Below are 15,768 nucleotides of genomic sequence, written 5' to 3' on the forward strand. Positions count from 1 at the left end.
TATGCTCTTATTCAAGAATAATTTTATTTTAAATATGTGCATACTGCTATACTTAGCGATGAAAATTTCAAATGAAGCGAGTTTCAAATGAAGCAACACAAAGCGAGTTATGTGTTTCTTCAACAAAAGAAAAATAGCTTTCTAGCAACATGGTGGTTAAAAAGAAGATTTTTCTCTAATAAACTGGCTAAAATAACGCTGATTATTGTTTAGAAACCAAACCTATATGTTCAAATATTTGATTACTATTATATAAATGTTCACATAGAATTAATTAAAATTTACCATAAATTTTAAGAATATTTATTGTTAAAATATCCACATAAAATTATCGCCCCCCCCCAAAAAAAAAAGAAAGAAAGAAAAGAGAAGGAAAACTTAACTTAAATGGTTCAGTGTAATAAAATCTATAAAGACTTTATATTTTTAATAAACGTGCACATATAAAATTTCAAATACACTCAAAAAATCCTTTTGCGACTACAGTATTTTAAATTGTTGCATACAATACGTCTGCATGCATATAACAGCATTCGAAACCTGTTAAACATTTGTATATCTTCTTTTGTAATAAAAAATTATGGGATTTTCATAAAAATTGAAATCTGATCTTGCAATATCCAACTTAATAGCTAATATGAGTTTAAACTGAAGGCATTCTGTACCATTTAAATTAAACATGGCCATAAAAATTTTAACTTAAATGACATACGGTGCATTTAAATGATGTGTATAAGCATAAAAATTTTTTATTAACAGGGAAATTTATTATTTTCATATTTATATAAAGCTAATGATCGTTATAACGTCATTTCGCATTTTTAGAAAATGTATTTGAGTATCAACGGTATATGAAATGTAAACCAAATAATTCAATTGAAAATAAAATTCAAAATAAAAATTGCACAATGTTATGGAAATAATGTTTAAAAAATATTATTCGTTTGTTCTATATTGCACGCTAGACGTAATTAACGTCAAAAAAAGTTGAATGTGATTTTAAGAGTGATGATGTGCGTTCTACTTTAGTTAGCATTATTTCGATATTTTGAAACTGTAACGTATCATGGAAAAATGTTCGCTGAATTACAATTTTATTTATTACCTGGTCTTTGGATACCTTGCAGATTGCCGTGTAGAGTCATATATGATGATGGAAAACATGGAAGGTAAAACATAGTCGAACACATGCATGAATTTTTCAGGAAAACACAGAAACTCGTTATATCTTGTTATGCTCATAGCAGGCATGAATTGCACTATTTATTTATTCGTAAAAGGCAGGGATTTTTAATTTTATTTTCTGCATCTATGTACCGCGAAAAATTCTGATAGTCATGTACAATTCACGCTGAAAACAATCTGCGAAACTAGTTGAGAAATGAGAACTGAAAGCTGTAGTCTCAAATTCCGAGCATTCGTAACTTAATACATTCTTAGGAATGGACAGTCTTCATCAGTTATTTAGCCACTCCATCACCGAGAACTTTGCTGTGAGTGCGACCGATCTTCTGCCGTGAGAAAGGGAAAAGTTTCGTTGCAGTTTTGATGGAGAACACTCCGAGGGACTCTCACCGCTCTTTCCTAGCCAGTAAAACACTCGAAAAGACTTCCGACTCGTCAGTCTTATAAATGCTTCTTTAGAACTGGTAAGTAAGAACTTAAAAATATAATATATATTTTAAAATATTTTAAAGAAAAATTTAAAAGAAATTCCATACGTTTCTGTGAGACATCTAGTTAAATAAATTGCAGTGTTTAGATTTTATTTATCTCTTACGATCTGGTCTAATACTTATTTTCATTGCAATAAAGTTAATAAAATAATTCAGCAGAAAGGTTTGCAATTAGAAATCGCAATTTACAGGAAGAAAGTGCCGCATTTGAAGAGTTCTTTTACTATGCTTCTATTCTATTGGGCTATGGAAAACAACGTAATTTTGAAAATTGTTGATGCACAAAATATATTTCATAAGTAACTTCAATTTTTAATTTCAGAATAATAGGGTGAAGGGTAATAAATTAGGTGATAATCTAAACATAGTATAGAAATTGCAATTTAAAAGAGAAACCCCGTTAAGGGGCCCTATGATCCAGCTTGCGAGGACTACCAAAATTACTTAAACCGACCCTAACGATACGATATGTTTTACCTAATTGTGGAGAACAGTTTTTCCTGCTATTCTGTTTACATTATAAGATTTTTCGCCCTTCTTTCCGCATACCATCGTAGTGTAACTGCAAGCACGCTAATACGTATTCGGAGGATTCGGAATTCGAATCCTGGTGAGAGTACTGCGGATTTCTTGTTTCGTGAGTTCTAAAAAGCTTTACAAGGGGCGCCCGAAATAAAAGATGGTAGACAACAATTCGTCACTACCAGGATTTTTCGACTGAGCCACCTCATACCTAGTCACCCTTAAAACAGAAAGTATATAAGACTTCTTTTCCTCACGTGTTTCATGTTTCCTGGATCGATTTAACCTAATGATGCTACGATACCGTAACTGATCCTGCTATTCTGTTACTTATATAATCGACTCAAAAATAGTAACCAATGACACAAATAACAGGATCATGTTCCGAAAATGTAAAGCAGGCGTTATTCACGGTGGTGTCAGTAACGTTTTACAAGAACGCTCTGAATTATGCCTATCTGTTACACCTTTTATCCGTATAATCGCACGTCAATTACCGGTATTAACAGTTTCCATTACATGTAAAGACAGTATAAAAGTGTCTCATAGACGGTATAGTGGTTAGGGAAGCCTACTACGATACCGAAGGTCCCGGGTTCGAATCTCGGAGAAGACATGAACGTTTGTAAATGTATAGTGTCGGTGCGGCATGGCGGCACTCTAAATATGCGGCGACCCGAAAGTCATTTCGTGGGGATTGGTGGAAGGGGAGAGGAGTGGGATATCCCCGGGATGCTCTCTCTCAAAATTTGGGGTGGAAAATAGAAGTCCAACCTCTCTTCGGAATAAGCTCTGGCAACCATTGTTCCATGTAATATGGACACGACAACAACAACAAAGTATAAAAGTTTACGTAGTAGAGCACATTAAAACGTGTCACATGGACAGTGTATGTTCATGAAGGGTATCTTTTTTATATGTTTAAGTATGATATTCATAAATGTCTCTTAAGAATAGTTTAATATATATAAATCAAATACGTATGTGCATTTATGGATTCTTTGAAATACTAATGTTACTTTAAATATCATTATGATGTAATAAATAAAGATGTATGCTTTTTAATATTTCACAATGCATTTAAAAAGAAAGCTAAGAAAAAGGATGCTTTCTCGTGAAGCATTCAGATGCAGAATTCAAAAACACGCACGAACATGCCCAATAAATAAATAAATTAAATTAAACTAGGAAAAGGACACTCTAATATTTCTGTGTTAATGGATTTAAATTTCAACCAACTTTTGTTTACTATCAGATATAAAATATTTCATCATAGTCGTGCTATGGTACGTTGATTTTTCTATGATAATTTTTCTAAAATTATAAAAACATTTGTTGATGTCGACGAGAATACGAAAATATGTTGGTTTTCTGCCATAATTATCTGAATAAATTTTGAAATTAAAGTAACTTTTGCAATGTGTGGAACTTACATCACTTGCAAGGAAAGCTGCTAGTTAAATTCTAGACTTAATGAAAAATTTTAAAATTAACACCTCCGTTTTTGATTAACTATTAAACTATTACCGTATAAAAACACTATAAAAGCCAAAAAGTCTCTGCAGTGAATGTGTTGTAAATTGTAAAGTGCCTAGTAAAACATTTTTAATTTTTGGTCGATGGATTAATCAAAACAAAATGTTTTTTGTACGTTTACTTTTTTATCATCTCACTTGACTTATGGATCTGCACACAGTAGACTTTAGGCTGGAGCTCTTTCCGCTTCTCCATATGTTGTCCCACAGCGCTATTTCTTTCAAGGACGAAATCACTCTTTTCCCCTCAAAGTACTCTCCCTCAAAGCAGGGGGGGCCCAAGAGCGATGCGTAGTGCAGGGAGAAAATTATGCCACCTGCGCATGACGTCATGTGGGTGACAGTCGTTAGTTCTCGGCGTTTGTTTACATTCGTTGCATTTGATCTGGGATACATTTGATTTGTGTTGTTAATTTGCTTTTATACCTAGTCGGAAATGGCAAGTTGTGTTATAGCGTTGTGTCAGAATTATAGAAGGAAAACTAAAAGTCAAGGCATCACATACCATCGTTTTCCAAGTGATCGTAAATTATGGACTATTCGCTGCAAAAGAGCAGATAATTTCAACATCGAAAATGCCAGAATATGTGCTATTCATTTTATCATAATTTTCCTTTTATGAAGGAGACTTATAGCGAGATATTTAATCTCAGTGTCGTGTTTACCAATAGTGACTACCTGAATGATTAGTTGATAAATTCGCTTATCCAAGTTAATTCACATGTTTTGGTTACTTTCTTTACATCCCAAAAGTAATTCTATGTATTGAAGCAATGTCTGGGTTAAGCATTGAGAACTAAGTAAACTGATACATGCTTCAGAAGAAAGAACAATTTCTCGACCACACTATGATGCAAACATCGATGAGCGAGCAACATATTTCCTTCAATGTTGTTTAACTGATGCATATGTCTGATGTAATTTAATTGATATAACTAAGTGAACTTACACATAGCTGACTCTGAAGGAAAACAAATCTGTGTATAATGCTAGAATACAAATAGCGAAAGAGTAAGTAGATACTCTTCAGTGTTATTTAACTGCTGCATATGTTTTAATTTTGATTCCATATAACTTGTTTTTAATTATAAGAGAAAGAAAAATAATTTAATATTGAACACATATTTTGAGTATAACAAAAGTATTTTAAGAAACAACCTGATAAAAATACATTAGTAATTAAAAATATTTAATTTGTGTACAGGCTGAATTGAAACTAAGATGTGGTGGTGTATTTAATTATGGCAAAGCACACTAGGGCTATCTGCGTAATAGGTGTGATGCCTTCTTGGAGGACTTTCTCAGGTAAACTGGCTCGTATACACATTACACATGAGGAAAACCACGAAAACGCCCATGCAGCCAGCCCGTTCGCGGGATTCGGACCGAACTACCAGTGTTCAGCGACTTTACCGCTCAGCTGCTGGTGGGCTGAAACTAAGATGTATGGCAAGTTTATTATTATTATTATTATGCGTATATGTCTAAGAAAATGTATTTTAATTGTTCCATTTTTAATGTATGGAAGGAAGAATAGGATGCCGATATCGAAGATTATTTACTATAGCAAATAATCACGTCAGGATAAATGTTATATAGAAATCTTGGGAGTGTAAGGGGTTATAAGAGTACTTTTAGATTATACTGAAAAAATATGCACTTCTGCTAAAATCTGAAGTGAATCAGTATGAAGTGACTTTTCACTTTAAAAAGAATGTGATAAGTATACTATTTAAAAGTATAATGACGGATATTAAGAAATTTGTACAATTTTATGGTATTTAAATATGAATTTGTTAAGTCAAATCTTTTTATATATATTTTTGCTTGAGATATGTAAATTAAACTGAAAATCACGATCATATCTTTCTCATGGAATGTCAAAGTTCATTTGTATTAAAAAAAGTGCATGAGCAATGAAAATAAATAGAACAATACTTTTTTATTATGTTTTTACCATGGTCTTAGCAGTTATGCCATCATGTGTTCTGTTCAACAAAATTTATTTAGTGCAAACAATACTACGAAAAAATATTGAAAAATACCTTGTTTTACAATATTTATTTCCCTTAGTTAACTTAAATATCGTTTTTCATTTTCTAAGGCTTCCCTTTACGAAAAGAATTTAATGTTTATAATTATTTTCAGCATTCGTACGAATTCTATGCATAAAATAAACATTTTCTTTAACAAAATACTTAATCGGAAAGTATATACCCGGTATTTCCGGTGTATCTACCACATATAAAATGATCATTTTGCTTTAGTTTACATTTTTTCCATTACCAAAATCATGTAGCAGACGCGTCGGCCGATGCGTCCTGTCTCCCGGGTGACGTCACTACCAGCAACCAATGGCACGCTTTTTCCGTTCCTGGCCTAACCTTAGTATATTAAAGAACCTTGCCTCAAAGTATGCCCTGCGGTCCAAAAAACGTATGTAACCAATCAAATCCTGAAATTACTGACGTCCGGCTGACTCTGACCTCAGTCATTCTTAAAGAAGAACGATTCGAAAGACCGGGATTTGAGGTCATCAAGAACACCGCTAAAATTATTCCAGATCGAAGGGAAGTATTGATGTCTTTGTTTTATCCGCTCTACTAAAAGTGTAAGTAGGCATATTTTCACATTTTTAATCGTATTTTTAATAATGAAAGTTTGATAAAATTGTTTTGTATATGTCTAAAATCTTCCATATGCTATAATCATGTTGATCTCAAACTTATAACTGCCAACTCAAGTTTTCAACTCAGTCCCAGTTTTTCATCACATCTCCAAGTAAATTACCAAATCTCGAGATTTTAAAGTCTCGAAATTTAAATCTTTACTGAAGAAAATTTTTCCTATAAAAAAAAAAAGAAATTTATCAAAATAATGAAATTTTTAATTAGGCGAATTGTATTCGTCCACCTGTAATGATTTTCATAATAATTTTTCTTGTTAAACTTTATTCCACAAAACTGTATTTCTTATTAATTTTATTGACCTTAATAAATTTTTCTTATCGGATTTCGTTTAATCTGAGTTGTTTTAATCTGCTGTAGACATCAGTAGATTTTTATGTGAATATTTAGGCAATGTTTAATTAGTTAATTTTCGTGTATAATTTTGTTTACTTTAGTACCTGGCATATTACTAATTTTATCTAGTGTTATTATGTATGTTAATTATTAATTTCACATGCATCGTATATTTAAAAATACTTTGATAAATAAAAGCTTTGCTTCACTACTGAAGATTTCCTCAGCATAAAAAAGCGAGGAAATAAAAAAAAATGAAATTAGTAAAGAGCATAAATTTTAGACTATCTAATAAAATGCTAATGCATCTTACATCAAAATTGAATTACAAGTACTATAGTAACCTGAACCATCATGCATCATAAACTGAATCAAAGCGAGTTTGGAATTTCTTTGAAATGGTATAACCTCGCAGAGTGAAAAACCTTTCATTTTTCTAGAGCAAACCCGTATTTAAAGAAAATCTCCCGTCTTTTAAGATTTTCCAAGGCTGGAAACTATGATCTGCATGCATATACGATTGTGTTTATGGCTTTAGAAATACAATTTTTATACTATTGAAATGTAGTACTGGTATTTTATGCACGTACTGTTTTCATTAAATTGTAAAGAAAAATTAAAACACTAAGATAATTAGATATCTTATATTTACACAAGCAATGAAATAGACATTTTTTATTATTTAGAGTTAAAAACTGAAATTTTGGCTAGTTTTTTTAACTTTTTGATAACTATTTTAGAGCAGTTTAAGTTCTCCAGCTAAAGAGGCAATAAATAAATAAACAAATAAATAAGTAAAAATTTGAACTTTCAATAAATCACTGGAACTGCACTGGAGCGATGTAAATGAAATATCTTCATCTCACATTGGTCTAAGACATTACGTACCAAGCGAATGTAGTCGTAAACCTAGAATGCTTTAAGAAATACAGAGTTGGAAGGCAACAAAGTTTCATGTATTTCTTTTATACACTAGGCCTGTTGTTATGAGTTCAATTTTACCATCTGCTATGTACAACAACTTTCTTTTACTACATGTGGAAATTTTTAATTTTAATAAAGCCTTCAGATATTGCTTTCTCTAATGATGCATTTGCAGAAAATGATTTAAGAGCTTTTGTTAAACACAGTATTCGATTACATGGAAAAATATTTATTTAATAATTTATTTAATAATGTATAATGTTCTATCTTTGATTCATTTAATAAATGATGTTCAAATATTTGGGCCTCTTGACACTTTTTGTTGAAAACATTTGAACTTTTTGGGGGAACTGAAAAATATGCTTTGTGCTCTTTCAGAACCTTTGCAGCAGCTTGCACGCAGATATGCTTAACAAACACGTTTTGACGAAGAAAAGGAATCAATAAGTGAAATTAGCAAAATATATCGTTTCAACTCTCAGAATTTAAGATATCTGCTGACACTGTGATAATTGTTGTTTATTTATAGACAAATCAGTTCTAATAATCAAATATCTGTTAGAAAATTCATCGGAAAAAGAAATTGTTTTTCTACAGATTTAATAAACAAAAAGAATTTTAGTCATCCTTTCAGTTCTCTAAATTTAGGTGTCAGTATAATTTCAGAACTATCAATAAATTTAGAATCTACATCAGTGGAATCTGTTAACTGTATATATATGCTAGTGGCATATAGGGATTATTATGTTTGTTATCCATTATGTTTTTAATCAGGTGTACTAACAGAGTTTCCCTCACCTAGAAAATTTTAGACTGCCATGGAAAATACAAAATATATTCAGAAAGTCAGGGAGGAATTTTCCCAGAATGTCAGGAAGGTTGAGTTCGTATAAGACAAGCTTTTTAATGTTGATAATTAACTACATATAAAGTAAGATTGCTTCAATTCAGTCTCAGAACATTTACGGATTTATTTCATTACATTCACAGAAAATGGCATTTAGCGTTGTACATTTGCTAATGACCGATGAAGTGGCTGTCGTCCAAGCAAATGAGTGTCAGATGATAAAAAGGGACATGTAACTGGCCTTCGTATAAAGAAAGAAGTCACATGAAAAGAGCAATTCTGGAACACAGAGAACCAGATACATGCTGAGAGAATTTTTATATTGTTATCCTGAGAGAATATTGTAAGTATTCTACAAATGATTTTTACGTCTGTTTTCCCATATTAATTTAATTGGTAGGAAGTTTTTCGAGAGCATAAAATTGAAATAATGTTTTCTGAATTGAAACATTGAAATTTTAAAAAAATGTTTTGATGCGTAGGAAAATGTATTAAGCATACTTTAATTTTTCTAAACAAATATTATTTGTCCTTATTCTCTCTAATTAATTGTGCTCATATTATATCAGCTTATGTTTTAATAGTTTCGCTCCGAAATAAATCATATCTACATTCTTAATTATGGTTCATAGTGAGACTCTAATATTCAATATACTTTGCTAGTTTGTGAATTTTAATACAACCTCTTTAAAAACTTACCCATATATAAAATAATGGATGCTCAAAGGAAGACTGAACGAGAGATTTTAGCCTGCGGATCCATATAAATGTCAAATTCAATTCCATTTAGTGAAGTCATGAATCAGGCTCCAGAATGTTAACACTGTGTTTAAATTTAATTTAAAAATTTATTTTGCCTCATCGGTTGCTAAATGTATAACACTAGCGAAGACTGGGAGTTCGTCTTGGCTTCTATTCCAGACGAACGGTTTTGTTGCGTAGTTGGTTTTCGTGGTTTTCCCATGAGTAGCATGAATACGAGCCAGTTTTCCTTAGAAATTCCTCCACGAATTCATTCCCTCCCTTAGGCAGATATCACTTGTACACTTCGTTATATTCGAGTATCCTTAAATAATCATTAAATAATTTTTAAACAGTTTTAAATTTTTTGAAAAATTTTAATTTTGAATTAAGCTTTTGGTCTTTTAATTCAAAGGACTCTTTGATTACTTGTACAATTAATCCAGATATAATTTGATTTCTCTGTTTATAATTCTATATTCTTTCGGCTGCTCTTTGACAAAGACCGAAGATATTTTTTAATTCTTTAAATTTCATGCGAACTTTGTTTTATTTATGTATTGATTTAATTTTGCTCCAATTTTGTTTTCCATGTTTTTGATTCATTCTTTTGATTTGTGACTTATTGTTACAGAGTTCATCATTTTAGGTTTATATTAACTCCATTTGTTTCAATTCACATGTCTCTCTGTATGTATATATGCAAGGAAGAGGAAAGTTCAAAAGCGATTGCTTAAAAGTACATTTGGAAATTAAAATTTTAAAATCAAAAATACCCTCACTTCCAATATTTCACTTAACATGATCTTTGAGGCTAAATCGCGATTTCAAAATACATAAAAATCATATTCTAACCATAATTCTAATCATATTCAAAAAATTTCAATGATTGTTTTCAAGGATTGTATATTTTTCTTCAAGTGAATTTAACTAAATTCAAATAGTGACATTACAGAGCGTGTTAATTTTGTATTTCAATCTCGAAAATGATTGCTTTAAACGGCGACCATTTCGAGAGCATTTTGACATAACTGACGATATATGAAATTGAAGCGCAATTTGTTGGCGACGTTTGGTGCTAAAAACTATTCTTGACCAATAATCTTCTACAAAATTAATTTTAGTAAGTGTTATAATTTGTTTGCTATTTCACTTTTAAACTTTGAAAAACCGTCAGTCATTTCTAGGATATCCCATATTGATTTTTTACTTTATATTTATTAATTATATACATATGTATAGATTTATATATATCCGTCGATCTGTTTTTTTATATGTGTTAACTTTTCACATATCACATCGATAAGATTAGTTTTTAGTTCATTCACATGTTTTCCAACATTGATTCTAACAGTTTTATTTCGCGTGTAGGCTGTTTTTTTACCTTTCCATGTTAATATATTTTTAAAAATTACTTCCATGTTAATATTTTAAAAAAAAATACTGCGTTGAACTATTTTATGGAGCCACAGCTCCTGGTAACTTTTTAGCAAGCTCACTAGAATATTTCTTCCTATTATTTCATATTTTTGCAGCATTTTGCCCAAAAAAATTTTTAAGACCAAATAGGTCTTACGTCAAATTACTTGTTAGCTTTTCAATTTCTATTTCAATATATATATATATATATATATATATATATATAAAGGGGGGTCTGATTCCTCTTCCTCTTGGGAAAGGAAAAAAAAAGACTTCTATATATATATATATATATATATATATATTAATATATATGGCATTGCTTATTAAAAGTTTTTTGTGGTTAAAATTTATCAGACCTATTTTAGTAGAATCTAATGAGTAAGTATTATGTTGCGCTTCTTGTAGTTGTTCTCCATCACAGGTTTAAAATCATAAGCACTCATTTAATGAATCATGAAATAGCTTTAGCACAACTTTTATATTAATAGATGTAATTGTTGCCCCAAAATTTGGCTACTCGGCTTTCCTGAAGTCTATTGCTCTAAAAAAAGAAAAGTCTATAGTAAAATGCTTTATTCAATTTAAAACAAGGGTGCCAAAATTCCTAAATACATATTTGTAGGAATGAACAGAATTGCATATTAAACGTTTTTCTCACTTACACATTTCTCCATTTACGTTGACAAATTTTCATGACTAAATACTACTTCACTTTTTGTTAAGATTATTCCACGTTTAATTAGATACCTGCGCAAATTTAATACAAATAAAGCACATTTAACAACATATAATGACACAATTCTAACTAATCAATGCACTAATCTCTAATATTAAATTGAATTTACATTGTAATTTGATTTTAAATTAATTGTAAATCTCTCATATTAAATTAAATTTTAATTTGAATGAAACACTAGGATAAAAATTATTCTGATTACTGAAATGTATTCATATATGCAAAATGTAAATAGCAAATAACATTTCAAATCAAATTTCTCAATTTTATATTTATACTTATTATATGTATAATAAATTTAAAAATATTTAGGGAGTCATATTAAGATATTTTTGCTTGTGATTCAAAGTTCTATTTAATTTCCTTAACATTCGTATTAAAATACATATATAGTGTGTACATACATACACACACACACATATATATATATATATATATAATAATTTATTTCCTAAACAATATTGTTTAATTGATTATATTATCTCCTAAGTTTAATTAAAGTAGAATTATTTTAAAAGAGTATATATATATATATGTAAAACATTTATCTTTACATGCATATGCACATGTAGTTAAATTTTTTATCATAGTTGCACTGTATTCTGTTATATTAATATAAGCATTTCAAGGTGACATTTTCCATGCTCCTTATTTTCGTTCGTAACGTATATGTTGCCATCCCTTCAATGAAATAATTTTTTCTACTCCATGACTGTAACTCATATGAACCTTTAAGTGCGGTGCCGAAATAAAAGGAAAATAGGAAAAACGAATCTCCAGAATCGAAAATCTTTTGCAGCACATGTTACCCTTGTTCACTAGAGAAACTAAATGGGGAAATAGCTACTTGAAAGAAACACAATTCGACATTTTTTGTTTGTAATATTTCATAATTTTATGACCATTTCATTCTTTTCAAATATTTTAACTAGACCAGCATTTCATGATTTAAATAATCATTTTCGTTTCTTTTCTGGCAAGGAAACAAATTTCATTTTTTTATTGTTTATAATGCTATCTGAGAATGCCAAAAAATGAGGTATTTGTATTGCAAACCTCAAAATCTTTAACAAAATATATCTGTTAAAAAATCCTTTTTCTTAATTCCATTACATTTTTAGTTCTCGTTTTCTAAATAACAGTTCAATTTGCAATTATCTAATTTTTGAAAAATTGAAATTTATCTAAAATTTTGATTTTTTTAAAATCAACTCTAACGGCGAAATCTCAAATTGAAGCATTATTCAATAGTACTATTTCAAGATAACATAATTTTACATTAAACCGACCACATAGGATGAAACAGCATCGCTTTTATTAAAGTTTGAGAAAATTTATTTTTTCTTGATTATTTAGTTTTAAAAATATATTTTTTTTTTATTCTTTTAGGTGCTTTCAAAGAAAATCGGGCCACCAGAGAGGTACCTTGCAATATTATTGAAAATATTATAAAAGACTGGTTGAAAAGTGTTTCATTTAGAGAAAAGTATCATAAACAAAAAGGAAAATGTACAACAGAAGGAAGTTTGTAAACAATGGAATAAAAAATTTGTGTATTAGCTTGTACGAAAATACTGTAATTAAAGTTATTAATTGTTCAGTTTGTTTCCTAACTTTCATGAAGACTTGGATTGGTAGAGGATACTTAGCTTAAGCAAATATTGTATCTTATACATTGTATTACTGAATATGAAAATAATTAGTTCATTGAATTTGAATGTTTGATTCTAGAAGAGAAATTTATTACATGAATATGCAATATGGAAATTAATTTCATTACATTTCCTTTAACACTTTTAATTTTGCTTTAAAATTTTATGAAATAATATAAAACTATCAGTTTATAGATTTAGGGAATTTAATGCATTCCTAGTAGCTGAATTAAATTAAAACCTTTTGCAATAAATGCTTCAAATTTTAAATTATGACAATAATTATATTTTAACTGAAAATTGCTTGTTAAGAACCTTATCCATTGACTGGACCATCCACTGAACTAATTTTATAAATCAAATTTATGGCAAAATAATGAATTTGTGAAAGATATATGTCATTTTATTTGTTTATTAACTTTCAAAATACGCCTTCTAACTTTATAAAAAAATTACATGGACAGAAGTTAATTTTAACAGAGAACTGTTTAGTACAGTTAAATTGCTTGTAAACAGAACACAAGAAAAAATATTTATTATTTTAAAAATTTGCATACCTTTAAATGCAAACTTTTAAATTTATTTTAATGACAAGAAATATCCAAGCATTCACTTTAAATTCCCATCATCCTGATGCTTTTAGTCTACTGCAATGACAAAAACTCTAGACAGCAGTAGTCTCATATAAAGTTTAAGTACAGTTATTAAACTGGCATATCAGAGCTTATTAGTGTTGAAAGAAAACAATTTGTTTTTAATTTACTGCAAAAAAGTACCGAGGATTATATTTAATAAGAAATAATTATTTCGTCCAGAATATAATACAGTCTCCCATTAAAATAGTTTGGTGTATATGATCACATCAACAAGGTTTCAGAATTTTGAAAATTGCAATGATTCTGGCCATATATTAAAAATCGTGATTTGCAGTCTGATTCCTTTTCCTTCCAATGAGAACAATAACTTAATTTCTTGGTTAATTTATTAAACTTAAAATACATTTCTATCATTAGAACTGTAACAAATCTTGTTTTTATATGTAGTTAATAAGAATGGTGTGTAAAACTTCTATGGGAATATAAGGTCTAGATAATATTGCATTGGAGGAATTGCATGTAAATGTAGAGAAAAAGTGTAAAGTTTAATTAATAAATGGCATGTATGTAATGAACTAAGAGAATAGAAAAAAAATAGAATTTGAATTTTGATGCACATGTAAAGCATCACATATATTTGTAAATGTAACATTTCAGGCTCAACTCCTCAAACAGATGATGTCTTTTCCAGAAAATTGCAGTGTTCTCTTCCGTTAAAGAAATGTAAATTATTATATGAATTCACTATTTGGAAACTAAGTTTCGCATTAGACGCAAGTATTACAAACACAAATATTTCATGTACTGTTGTCCTTCAGAGACTGTACATATAGACCGGATTCAGAACGTTCTAGTTAGACGTAACTCAAAACGTTCTAGTTAAACGTGATTCGGAACGTTCTTTGCATGTTATACAGAAGTGTTAACAGTACAAGTATTTGACGTGGTATTGCTCGTCATAAACCCTTAATCTATAGACGACATTCAGAACGTCTGCCCAAACGTTAAGAGAACGTTCTGCTAGCACGTTATAGAAACTTTCAAAGAACGTTCTAGGAACGTTATATAAAATTATTACTAGTACCACATTTTGACGTTCTATTGTCCATTAATGAACTACATCTTACAGACGTAATTCAGAACGTTTTGCCTGACCGTTAAAGAAACGTTCTGCTAGAACGTTGAAGGAACGTTCTGTTAGAAGGTAACGGAGCTTCCATATAACGTTCAAGGGACGTTTTATAAAATTGTTAGTAACACCATTTTTTGACGTTCTACTACCCGTTATTGAACTGTAACATACTGACGTGATTCACCACGTTCTGCCTGAACGTTAAAGGAACGTTCTGTTAGAACGTTAGAAGAACATTCATAGAACGTTATAAAAAAGTTATAGTAGTACCACGTTTGACGTACTACTGTCCGTTATTGAACTGCAATACATAGACGTGGTTCAGAACGTTCAGGTAAAACGTGCCAAAAACGTTGTACGTTAATGACACGTTGCATGAAAGTGTTACAAACACAAGTATTTGACGTGTTATTGCCCGTCTTAGAACTGTAACATGTAGACGGCATTTTGAACGTTCCCGACACGTTGGTGAAGCACTTGACCTGAACGTTCTCTGAACGTTCTTGTGCTAGTTGGGTATGGATTGGCCGGCACAATCTCCGGATCTCAATCCCATCGAGCATGTATGGGATTTTCTAGGCAGACGCTTGGCAGCTCGTACCTTACCCCCAGTAACGATTCCGGAGCTTCGATTGGCGCTGCAAGACGAATGGGCAGCAATGCCTCAACAACTCATTGACACCCTCATTCTCAGCATGGGCAGACGCTGTGAAACCTGCCTAGCAGTCAGGGGAGATCATATCCCCTATTAAAGACCGGATGTTTCTTGCTGGACACCCATCACAGGGATGTTTCGGCCTTCAGTCGCATTGCGCTCCATGCTACTTTTTCAATAAAGCTTCTTTTTATCCCTCTGATTTCTCCTTTAGTAAGTGTTGCTTACATTACTCATGTCCTTACGTATTGGGGATCTTACGGTATTAAATGTGTTGATTTGGAAAGCTTTTGTACAAAGTTATATT

At 30.5% G+C, this 15,768-nt stretch overlaps 1 long non-coding RNA gene across 2 annotated transcripts; it reads left to right on the forward strand.

Annotated features, from left to right (window-relative positions):
• Positions 1–4,010: 4,010 nt before the first annotated feature.
• On the forward strand, positions 4,011–13,026 carry LOC146993475 (uncharacterized). Of its 2 annotated transcripts, XR_015038468.1 has the most exons (4): positions 4,011–4,744; positions 4,938–6,344; positions 8,671–8,870; positions 12,816–13,026. It is a non-coding gene; the product is annotated as an uncharacterized LOC146993475 (long non-coding RNA). The 2 variants fall into 2 exon arrangements; XR_015038467.1 differs by having other exon boundaries at positions 4,040–6,344.
• Positions 13,027–15,768: the final 2,742 nt, after the last annotated feature.

This window comes from Stegodyphus dumicola, chromosome X1 (genome assembly GCF_044657685.1).
Source record: "Stegodyphus dumicola isolate Sdum_Otavi_A_Nest chromosome X1, ASM4465768v1".
In the NCBI taxonomy this organism is placed as follows: Eukaryota; Metazoa; Arthropoda; class Arachnida; order Araneae; family Eresidae; genus Stegodyphus; species Stegodyphus dumicola.